General features: G+C 34.9%; 1 protein-coding gene across 49 annotated transcripts in view; it reads right to left on the reverse strand.

Annotated features, from left to right (window-relative positions):
- The window catches only part of RIMS2 (regulating synaptic membrane exocytosis 2), a 586,561-nt gene that overhangs the window by 115,207 nt on the left and 458,328 nt on the right, over positions 1–13,026 (reverse strand). The window lies entirely within an intron of this gene.

Here is a 13,026-nt window from a genome sequence, read left to right on the forward strand (position 1 = left end):
ACATATCTCATAAAAATTTTCTAGGATCTCTACTGCATTACTTTGTGAAATTTAATAGAATCTTTTTTATATTTCAGAAATTATTTTCTCTTGTACAAAGCATAAGAAGGATCTACCTTATTTTGAATTGTCATCTGGCAAAGTGTTATAGAAAAGTTGCTATGAAATATGCAGATCTAAAACCTAAAAAAAGTGAGATTTTATAAACTTACTTTTCATCTCCTATCCTTTTCTTTTTCAACCCCTATTATATAACAACTTCTTGTCATGTGCCAGGAACAGTGTCAAAAGCTTTAAGGACATAATTCCATTGAATTTTGATGGCAACTCTGCAAGAATATTATTATTACTACCCCTAGTATATGGGTGAAGAAAGTGTTTTTTTCTTGCCCAAGTTTATATCGTTAGGAACTGGCAGAACTAGGATTCAATCCAGTTTTGTCTGAGTAAAGAGCTAAGTTTTAACCATCATTCTATATTATCTCTCATGTATATTTTTGGAGGACTTTATTATTACTTATTATAACACCAAAAATAAATTCTGGATGATGTTAAGTGATATTACACTTACTGTGAGTCAGTGTAACATGGCACCAAGTTCTTATTCACAACTTTGGAAGGCGGGCCATCTGAATTCCCAGTGTGCCAGACTGGAAGGTTAAGTCTCTGCACACGACAGGTGCACCATGGAATGTGCACTCAAACTCCATGATAAACAGAAACAGCAAAATTAAGTTGGTTAACTTAATTTGAAAAAGTTGGCTTAAAGCTCAACATTCAGGAAACTAAGATCATGGAATCCGGTCCCATCACTTCATGGCAAATAGATGGGGAAACAGTGGAAACAGTGGCAGACTTTATTTTTCTGGGCTCCAAAATAACTGCAGATGGTGATTGCAGCCATGAAATTAAAAAACGCTTACTCCTTGGAAGGAAAGTTATGACCAACCTAGACAGCATGTTAAAAAGCAGACATTTTTTGTCAACAAAGGTCCATCTAGTCAAGGATATGGTTTTTCCAGTGGTCATGTACAGATGTGAGAGTTGGACTACAAAGAAAGCTGAGCGCCAAAGAATTGATGCTTCTGAACTCTGGTGTTGGAGAAGACTCTTGAGAGTCCCTTGGACTGCAAGGAGATCCAACCAGTCCATCCTAAAGGAGATCAGTCCTGGGTGTTCAATGGAAGGTCTGATGTTGAAGCTGAAACTCCAATACCTTGGCCACCTGATGTGAAGAGCTGACTCATTTGAAAAGACCCTGATGCTGGGAAAGATTGAAGGTGGGAGGAGACGGGGATGACAGAGGATGAGATGGTTGGATGGCATCACCGACTTGATAGACATGGGTTTGGGTGGACTCCGGGAGTTGGTGATGGACAGGGAGGCCTGGTGTGCCGCGGTTCATGGGTTGCAGAGTCGGACACTACTGAGCAACTGAACTGAACTGAAGTTGTTTAACTCTTAGTGTCCTGAAAATATGTAGTTGCCTTTAAATAACTTCAGTATCAAGTGCTACATATCATTCATTCAAATTATTTTGACAGAAAGCCTCAGAAGATTAATTTACAAGTTTCTTATTTTTGCAATCCCCAGATAATAGTCATTTCTGTCATTTTTGCACCTTTCAATAGCATTTTAGAATTCACTTTACACTATTCTTTTGGGACACATTAAATTGGTATAAGTTTTTCTAATCTTTAAATACTATCTAATAAATGCTTTTATTTTCTTTTCATGTCTGTTTTCCCCCATTCTTGTTAGACTTTATACAGGATTTGTATATATAAAAGGGTTTCCCTGATGGCTCAGCTGGTAAAGGATCTGCCTGCAATGTGAGAGACCTGAGTTTGAGTCCTGGGTTGGGAAGATCCCCTGGAAAAGGGAAAGGCTACCCGGGGTGGATGAAGCACAAGCTGGAATCAAGATTGCCCGGAGAAATATCAATAAGTTCAGATATGCAGATGACACCACCCTTATGGCAGAAAGCAAAGAAGAACTAAAGAGCCTCTTGATGAAAGTGAAAGAGGAGGGTGAAAAATCTGGCTTAAAACTCAACATTCAGAAAACTAAGATCATGGCATCCAGTCCCATCACTTCATGGCAAATAGATGGGGCAAAACAATGGAAACAGCGAGAGACTCTATTTTGGGGGGCTCCAAAATCACTGCAGATGGTGAATGCAGTTATGAAATTAAAAGACACTTGCTCCTTGGAAGAAAAGCTATGACCAACCTAGACAGCATGTTAAAAAGCAGAGACATTACTTTGCTGACAAAGGTCCATCTAGTCAAAGTTATGGTTTTTCCAGTAGTCATGTATGGATGTGAGAGTTGGACTATAAAGAAACTGAGTGCTGAAGAATTGATGCTTTTCAACTGTGGTGTTGGAGAAGACTCTTGAGAGTCCCTTGGACTGCAAGGAGATCCAACTAGTCCATCCTAAAGGAAATCAATCCTGAATATTCATTGGAAGGACTGATTCTGAAGCTGAAACTCCAATACTTCGACCACCTGATGGGAAGAACTGACTCATTTGAAAAGACCCTGATGCTGGGAAAGATTGAAGGTGGGAGGAGAAAGGGATTACAGAGGATGAGACGGTTGGATGCATCACTGACTCAATGGGCATGAGTCTGAGTAAGCTCCGGGAACTGGTAAGCCTGGCATGCTGCAGTCCATGGGGTTGCAAAGAGTTGGATATGACTGAGCAACTGAACTGAACCATATACATAAAATAATGATTCTCATTCATCATATATCAAATCAGTAAACCAAACCATCAACTAAATCTTTTCACACTAGAATACACATATATCATAAAACAAATTCCTCCGAAGTAAAAAACTCCACTGATTTCTGAAAGAAGTAAGTTTCTTTCCACTGAGTGAAAAAAGTGACTTCTTGGTCACTTTTGTCAAAGATAAAGATGAGCATGTCGGATACTGAACATGCCAGAAGCACTGTGATAGCAGCTCTCCACACCTCAAAACTGTCACTGCTTTATTACAATCTCACTTATTCATACATTCATCCTCAAACTTTTACTGAGTGCCTACTATGTGTGGGGGATTGTAGATTTTGAGAAGACAGCATAAAGATAAAAATAATAAATACATATCCTTAAAGGGCTACCTAATGGTCAACAATGGTAGATTAAGTGGATACATAATTAACTATATCACAGGGCAGGAAAATGAGCACCCAAGAGAAGCTGTTACTGTAAAAGAATATTAGATAAATCATGAAGGAAGAGGAGAGATGGTGTCTCTTGGGTGAATCTGTACTTGACTTGGGTATTAAAGGATGAGCAGGTACTTTACTCAGAAAAAGAAAGAAAGAAACTGCGCTTCCGACATCAGAAGCAATGTGAGCAGACACACAAAGGAATTAAAGGAAGAGCCTGTAAAGAGAAGGTAAGAGTAAGAGTGAAAAGCTGAAGTCAAGATAACACTAAACATTAAAGATTCAAATTTTGTCATTAAGGTTCTAAAGTCTCAGGCCAGGTGTTTGTGGATTTTCTTTTTTTGAATTTTGCTCCCTTAAGATTAGATTCATCCTTTCTATATGGAGAATCAGAATCTGAAATGAGGTCGTACTATACAGTTCCACCCCATACTGATAAACTGGCATCTAACAGTAACACTCAACATGGGAATCCTTTGACTTCAAACTTGATCTTATTTTTGTTATTTCTATAAAAATCAAACTTCTATATGTTAAAACTGTTCATCCTGAGGTATATCTGTGGTTCTATTAGGAGTCATTGGTTAGAATGTTGCATTTAGTTTAGAATAACAATTGTGGATTAATTGTCCTTTTGGCTTGTAAAAATAAATATTGAATATGACAGGAACTACTGCAGCAGTCTTTTCTAATGTTATTATTTTGTATAGTAGAAATCATTTCAATTTAATTATTTCTCTACTTTCACACTAAATTTATTTTACTCTCTAACATACAGCCTGTGGGGATAATATTTTAGAAATAAAGTTACAAATGTTAGAAATAAAAATGAGTTGAATCCATTATAGCAGACAAGTCAGTATAAACATTATTTACCTACAATCAATAGTGGTGATGCCAGAAAATAAAAGCTTAATATGTAAATGAATGCCAATGAATATTTTAAATGTATAGAACCCTAAATTGCTATTTTAACCAGAATGAAATTAATTTATCAGTAAAAATGAATATGGGTAAGTATCTCTGAATAAGATTTCCCATGTGATAATAGGATAGAGTAACCAGTTACCACAGAAATACACATAACAGAAATTGCTAAAAATGATTATATACTACAAAGTCAATTAAATTGTGTACCTCTTAAAATTTATCTAAGATGTAGGAGTAAATTTTAATTAACACAGATCTCTAATTTCATATCAAAGCACTGAGAGGTGGTATTGAATGTAACTCTTACGAGTTAGCTGTGAAGACCACTCTGAAAATGTGGTGACGCCAGCAACAAAGCAAAAGCCAGGTGGTACTGTTACAAAGCTATAGCCTTACCACTTGTTCCCGACCCTTTCCATCACCATCTTAACTGAAACCTGGTGCTTTCTTGAGCACTCTGCTTCCACTGAAATCTTCTCTAGTGAAAAATACTTACCCTTCATCATAGATTGTCATATTTCTATCTACTAGCTACTTAAAAAATATATTTCTCTTCTACTTTAAAGTTAAACTTTCTTTGTTAAACTTTCTTTTCTTTGACTTCTGGCCATGCTGACATATACCAACTGTTTTTTCTCTTTCTTTCTGTCATCTGATGACCTCGTGGTCACTGACTCATTCACTGAAGTTTTTGAGCTGGCTTAGTTTTCTTTTCAATTCCCCAATTCTCATAACCATATCAAATATAAGTATTCATTAAGAAGACTTATCAAATTGCTTTGTAATTCCAAAACTCACATATCTCGTTACCTTCACTTTTATTCTTTTCACCCACTCTCCTACTCTCTCCAAAGGCTTATGTCTTAGAGTTTGTTAACTAGTGAAAATAGCTCTACCACCAAGATCATAAGTTTCAACAACACTCACTCAAATGCTTTTGTCTTAGAGTTTGTTAACTAGTGAAAATAGCTCCACCACAAGATCTTAAGTATCAACAACATGCTCTACCTGCCCAACACCCTAAACTTCCTTTTTGACTACAAGACCTACCTTTCTAATGCTTGGATTTTCTCTACATTTTCCTAGTCTCTAAGTTCCCATATGGACTTTTCCTCCCCCTTGTCTAACACTGACATTTACACAAGCACCCTCAGTTGCTTTCAACCGCTAGTTTCCCAGCAACTCCATCCATCAAAACTCCCACTCCTCCACAAATGCTACAGTCTGAATTGTGTCTCCACACTTGGATGGGCTCAGTGCTGCTAGAAGAGATCACACTACTCTCCCACACTGGTGTCTCTTGAAATTGCTGGTCTCCAACCCTCTAGATCTGCAGAACTATTCATCAACTTTTAAATTTGTCTTTGGTAAGCTACTTTCTCCTATTTTCTTCAGTGATTATTCCAAATCTTCAAATTAAATCTCAAATTCAACTTCTAATCCCTTACACTCTCGCTTACACGTTTGAGAACATCAGGGCCAACAGGCAGTGACAACCAACTTCCCAACTCCCTGTTTAATAACTGGTCTATTTTATTATCTGTCTTTTTTTCTGGTTTGAGCCAACCCAGAGTCCACCTGTGCTTCTGAGCCAAACGCCTCCTCCATCTCCAGGTTCTTACTCCAGAACCAGTGCCTCCCCATCTTCAAGTGCCCGTTCTCTTCAGACCACATCCATGTTCAAATCTCAGATTTCTCCCTTTTGGTGACCCAAAACAGAGACTGGGAAGTCACAGCATGCTCAGATTCCCACACATGGAAATTTTCCTAATTTTTATGAGAAGAGCTTATTTACTTATTAACTGAGGAATCTATCTATGTATCTATCTAGAGATAGATACAGAGACAGAGAGAAACAGACACAGAGAGGACAGAATTCAGAGTTTTAGGCTAACAACTAAATTTATGTGAAAAGGAAAAATTTGAGGCTGCAAAAAAAATAAATAAAGGAAAAAGAAAATTATCAACTTTTCTTGAGAATAAACCTGTATGTCATTCATCTTCAGCATGCTGATGATATTAAAAATGTATACAAGAATTTTAAAAAGAGAGAGATGAAGATTTTATTGAAAAGTAGTTTTTAAGGAGTATTGGAGTAGAAAATAAGACATGCTTGACAAACTTAACCCTAAACAAAGTATCACCTGCATTTTATTACCACTATACTCATATTTAATATTTACTGAAGAAGAAACACAGATCTCTTTTTTTTTTTTCAGAAACCTTCTGACCATTTATAAAGTATATTCACATACCATAAAATTCATACTTTAAAGGTATACAATTCACAAATAAACAACTTCAAAGAATCTGACTACTCATTTTTTATGCTATTAGCATAACGAGCTCAGATTTAAAGGCTATTATTTTTAAAAGATAAGATTTTCCTATTAAACTAATCTACTAAACTAACCTCCATAAGAGATAGTAGTGTGGATCATGGAAGTAGATATAGAGTTAGGGAGAAATGAAATACTTCAGAGATAATTCAGTTTTAGGATCAATAGACACGGTGACTGGAGGGAGGGAATTGTGCTCAGGGGAAGGACTAGTACAGGGTGATGCTTAGGTTTCTGGTTGGGGCAGGCAGGAGGATGCTGCTGCCACATCCCGAGAGAGTACAAAATGGGCAGTGAGTTACTAAATGTGGTCGCCTGTTCTGTGAGAGGTATGACGAATTCAGTTATACATGCTGACTTTGGTACATCCCCAGGACAGATAAGAAGATGGCCAGAAGAGGACTGAACAGATCTGACAGATGAATAAGAAAGAGACCTGGGTTGGAAATACAGATTTGGAAGCCATCAATACATAGATGCTACCGAAAGTCATGGAATAGAAAGCCCCATCAAGATAGAACACGCAAAGGAAAGACGGCCTAGCACGGGAGTCTGGAAATTATCAAGGGGCAAAGAGAATGCTCCCAAAGAAGACAAAAGTGATCAGAAAGACGGACAGAAACCTAAAGGAGTGTACAACCACAAGAGTGCAGAGGAAAAAACATTTCAAGAAGAGAATGTAATGGGGTTGAATTGTAAAGGTTGAAAGGTTAGATGCAATATTAAAGCTGTTATGATTTAGCAGCATATACAATTTGAGTTTTTTAGAACAAAGTTATATAACACAATTGTAATAAAACAGGTATAAAGAAGCAGAGTCTCAAAAAAATACGAAAAGTAAAAATGTCAGTTATTATAGGTAATGATTTTAGTACAATGTAGTTCAAGAAACTGATTAGAATTATCATGTCTTTGGCCATGAACTTGAACCTCCTGACAGACTAGGTAAAGAAAACATACAGTGGGCTACATTCTTTTTCAGTGAAACAGATACATCTATTCTTAAAGACAGCTACTCAAAATTTTAAAATAAGGTTTTACACAGATTATTCTAAAATGGATGAGTGGCACAGGAGACAACGCCCTTAGAAATGCTTTTAGAGCTAATGCGTAATTGTATGTGGCTGTTTCTTTTAAAAACATTCCATGAGCATTTCTATTTAATATTGCAGTGATGGTTTCAGCCAGGTCAATTTGACAAGACAAAGAAACAAAAGGCATTCAGATCAGAAAGGAAGAAGTAAAATTATCTTTAGTCATAGATGACATGACCTCATATAGAACATCCTAAGGTATTAACTAAAAACTTTTAGAGCTAATAAATGAATATAGCATGGTTGTAGGTTTCAAGATCAAGTTATAAAAATAAATTGCATTTATATATATTAGCAATGATTAGGCACAAAATGAATTTAATAATAATTCCACTTCAAAAATAAAACATTTGGAATAAATTTAACAAAAGTAGTACAAGGTATGTATCCTGAAAACTATGAAAGAAAGTAACATAAAGGGAACATCTTTGTGCTCATGGATTAGAAGACATTTTCTAAAATGGCAGTAATCCCCAAATTGCTCTAATTAAACAATCCCAGTCAAAATCCTAGTTGCTTTTTTCCCCTTCAAAACTGACATGCCAATCTCAGCATTCATGAGGATATATAAGCAACCCAAAAGAAAGGAAGGATAACACCATAATCAAGTGGTGGGCAGGTGTTTGTTTTTAAAATGCAAATTCCTGGGCCTTTACAGGATCAAAATTCTAAAAGTCATAATCAAGCATTTTGGGGGTGTTTTTTTAAAGTTCCCTTTTCATGCACAATCATAAAACAGAATAGATGTTGCTTGGGTGTGTAAGATTTTCAGTGGTATTAACTAGAAGATAGCTTCAATGAGAAGGGGGAAACACAAGCCATCAATAATCCATCGACTGAACAGCATAATCCATCAGTACGCCCTCTGGGAGAGTTAGCACTGAGACATACTTCCAGAAAACAACAAAAATTCAACCTGATCAATGAAGTATTACAAAAGTAACCTAAATTTTGGAATCATCTGCTAGGTGAGAGAAACATATGTTGAGCTGTTTGTCCTACTGGTGGTTAGAGAGACCCAATTATTTCTTGAATTCATGATAAAGACAAATCATTGGTATAACAGAAGATGCTTACTTTTCCTTTGCTGTGTAATACACTCATCTAAACAACGAGAGGAGTGTGAATAATTCATTCATTTATTTGACAAGTGAAAAAAGCCAGGCAAAGTGGCTAGGGACACGTAACAGAATCAGAATGAGAAAACAGGTATTTTAGATTCCTAATCCATAATTATTTTCATAAGACATACTGTTTCCCCTTTAAAGGTCAGTAACATATGAGTAAGTATGTGGTAACATCAACTTATATCACTTAGTCAGGAAAATGTGTTACCACATTTTAACTCTGATCTGGAACTCTGATCTATAAATTAGCAGTAGTAAATATTTCATTAACAATTATTCTGCTTGCCCTTTTAAAGACTATAAGAACTTTTTTTGCTAGATAATTTAGATGGCTTAAGACTCCTAAAAACAGTTATTCATGAATATTTTGAACTGATGCCATATTTTTCCTTTGAAAACTTTTCCTACCTCAAGAATATTTTCTTCAGAAAGAGAAAATATACACACCACTTTTACACATGCCCGAGAACTCATTTTTTTTTTAATTTTTGAAACTTTTAATTCATATTTTGGTCTTACAAATGATCATTTAAATTGACTCTTCTGTAAGCATGTAAAGCATAAAAATTTGCTAAATATCAGATAAATACAAATTCTCAAGGCTTTCTGTGTAGTCTTCATTACCATGAATCTTTGTGTGAATGTTTCACTTTTACCTAAGACCTTGAATCCGTTTTACAATAATAAAGCCATAAAGTTTTTACACAACTATAAACTATAACATTTCTATTAAAAGAAAGCTGAGTAATACAAAAATATGAGAAGATTTGAGGAGCAGGCAATCTGTTGAGGTTCAGGATATCTTATTTGGCTATCTACACAAATTTGTAGATGAACGAGTTTCTTGAATTATTTGTTCTTTGGTCTTATATGCCCAGAACAGAATCTGGAGGACTGGATGAGTAATTTGATCACAAAGCTATCAGTGTTGTTAGTTTTGACAATACTATACTTTTCAATATTTATTTTTCTATTTTCCACTGCAGATTTACTTAAGATCTACTTCTTATGCCAAATTCTTTCATCAAATATCCTTGTGAATTTATTTATGTTTCTTGATGAAAATTTTTGGGATATGGAGCTATCCTTAAACATCCATCCACGCAAGGCTAAGAAATTGCTTGACCTTCAGACTTAGAAATTTAGAACTGCTTGATTTCACTTTTATTCCCAGTTGAAAGTACACTGCCTGAGAAATTTTCTAAATAAACATTGGTTCATTGAATGATTTTTCATTACCTCTGGAAACTTTTTTCTGGGATAGCCTACCACATATATATATGGTATATAATCAGCAAGTGTAAATAGATATAACATTTAAAGCATATCCAGGTACACAGACTGAGAAAAATATTTTAAATGGTAAATCAGATTTTCTAGAAATGATTGCTAGACAATCATTAATGACAGATGGATATTTAACCAGACCAATATACCTGTGTGGAAATACAAATAGCTAAATACGAGTGTATTATCTACTAAGCTACTTTGAAAAATATTATATTCAAATATTTAATGGATTTTTTAAAAAATTTACTCTTTGCTATTCACTTTCTACTTGTACATTCAAAAGACCTACTTTACTACGGTTACTATACCACAAACAATATAATTTTGTGTCACAACAATGAGATCCTATCACTATAATGAAAATAGCAACTATAATGGATTTGGTTCATTGCAGTTACTGTGCTAATTTTAAATATACCAGCATTGCTATAGATATTAAACTCTGAAGTCAGAAATTTTTCTTTTACAAAACTTGGATGACAAGTAAACATCAATGGTGTACTATAGAATAAGAGTACTTCCAATAATGTGGCACAAGCATATTAAGTTGTTTTTGTCATTTAAATAATCCATGATTATGTTCATCAGCTACCAAAACAAAATGCCACTAGCAGTACTCAGACATATTTTCTCTTGGAATAAAGATTTCTCATTTTATTCTGAGATGTGAAAGGTAATTCAGGATCTTACGCTGCAAAAATTAATTAGTGACACCAACATTTTCTCACAAATAATTGCAGTTGATACTTTTTGCCATCTTATGGAATATATGTTCCCTAAAGACATCAGCCTGGCCCTGTGTATTTCCAGTTCTGCAAGTATTACATAGTTATATTTAAGCAGAGCACAGTGCTTTAAAAGACTCATTGCTAGGAATATACCATCCTTTTCTTTCCTGTATAAAATAATGTTCTTTTATCAAGAAGAAATTAACATTAAAAATCAAGAACTTAAAATTATAACCTCCAAACTTCTCCCCACCAAGACAGATATGCTGACATAGACTTTGGCAACAGGCACACACCAAGGGTATATGTTCTCCTTTACACAATTTAAAGAAAGGAAAACACAATAGAGGCCCGCATTTTGCTCTGTTTTTTAAAGAAAGGAAGCTCTGTGTCTCTTTCCAAGGAAATTTTGGAAAACTATTCTCTGTGAATTAATGATGAAATGACCCTATAAGTCAGAAATAAGTCAGAAAAATAGTCTTCATTAATAAAGCAATGTAAACAAAGAAAATAGACTTGAAATTACTAGTTTAGATTGGAGTCACAAAATATGCCTAACTTAAAATTAACTTTCAGGTTCTGTTACTAGAAACCTTCATAGACCACAGAGAGTTAAATATAGCAAACTGAGACAAAAAGTAAAGTGTCATAGAATTAGACCACTGAATTGTATGCCAAGGGAGTAAACATTTATTATGATTATTTTCTCATTAATTTTGAGTGAAGCATAAATTGAGATTGAATTTATATATAATAAAGCAAAATTTGGCTTGTAATAGGGTGTGCTTATTATGCCAACTTCATAAGAATACAAAATCAAATTCTGAATTGGCTACTAGAAAACCAAATTCCTCCAAACGGTACATGCTTTGCAACTCTTAGTCTCAGAGAAATGTAGCTAGAGAATCTCATCTCCTCAGGCAGAAAGATGAGGTCTACTGTGTACTTGTGCTGATGTGAATTTCAGTACAGCACTGTGAGAATGTATTCATACTTACTAATGCATTGCATCATGAAATGAAAACATACTTGGTTTTATGCCTTGCTGTTATGTTTTTTCCATTTTTCCCCTGTTCAAAGTTCCTTCTCTGGCAGTTTTCTAGCCGAATGAATTTCTAACCCAACATGTTTGCCTTCTAACAAGCCCTGAGGCCCACTATCCTTTCTTTTTAAAGGATCAAAGAACACTGTTCTTCACAATCTTCCTCAGGAATTAAAACTGCACTAGAACCCACCAGAAAACTATAAGACAAAGGGCTTGCTTTTTCCTTTATTCGAGGACAGAATAAAGCTTACTTTTTGCTACCTATTTTGCCACTCATTTAAAAGTTCATTTCTAGTGTATAATATTTCTTGTAGAGCAGGCTACACTTTTCCAGCCCCTCCAGAACCTCATTTTAAAGATTTTTGACTCTACAAATTGGGAAGATATATAGTAATTCACGCTAAAAAAAAAAAAAAAAAAGGAAAGGGAAATTTACTTTAGATTTACCTAGTCAAAAAGAATTTAAAAACCCAATTAAATCATACTCAAAGCTAGTGTATACAAACTGAAGACTGGTTAATAAATCAATCTGTTGGATAATAACTTGTCAACACATTAATTGTTGTCAACACTTCTAATTGTATTAGAAGCTAAATAGATAAAATGCAAGAAAATAAACCAAATGCAAATGGCAAAATAGGAGTAGGAGAAAGGCTATAGCTAATGGGAAATGTCTACAAAAATAAGCAAATTTTACCTGTCATCATCTTGCGAGAACTGCTTTTGCAAATCCTCTTTATTCCACTGTTCTTTTTCTTTCCCTGGCTCAGGTGTATCTGGTGTTCTTTCCTCCTCTCCCGATTCTCTCTTTTCCTCCTTATTACACATGTTTGCACTGTCTTTCCCTTTCTCTCTCTCCTTAGTTCTTTCCTCCTTCACCTCTTCCTCCGCATGAACTATCTCTTCATGCTCATCCCCTTCTTTCCCTCCCTCTTCTAGTCCCTTCGGCCTTTTGAAAGCAACACAAATTGAAGGCATGCAAACAAACACAAAAAAAGAAAGACAATGTTAAGAAAAAAAATACATACAAAATTAAATAGAAAAGTAATGAAAATTACTAAAACATAGATAAAAATTACATCTTTTAAACACTGAAAACTTTTTTTCCAGTGTATAACAGAGAAGCACTATGTAAGCAACAGTTAAATCAAAATTGCTTTTTTAAGTTGTGTTTTCCTGTTATGTTACAAAGTTACCTGGAAAAAAGTTGTGGTTTCCCCATTACTGATTTTTGTTTTGTTTTGATCCAACAGGAGTTTAAAAAAAAAACAAAAAACAACTAATTTAGCTT

The sequence above is a fragment of the Odocoileus virginianus genome, chromosome 15 (genome assembly GCF_023699985.2).
Source record: "Odocoileus virginianus isolate 20LAN1187 ecotype Illinois chromosome 15, Ovbor_1.2, whole genome shotgun sequence".
Lineage (NCBI taxonomy): Eukaryota > Metazoa > Chordata > Mammalia > Artiodactyla > Cervidae > Odocoileus > Odocoileus virginianus.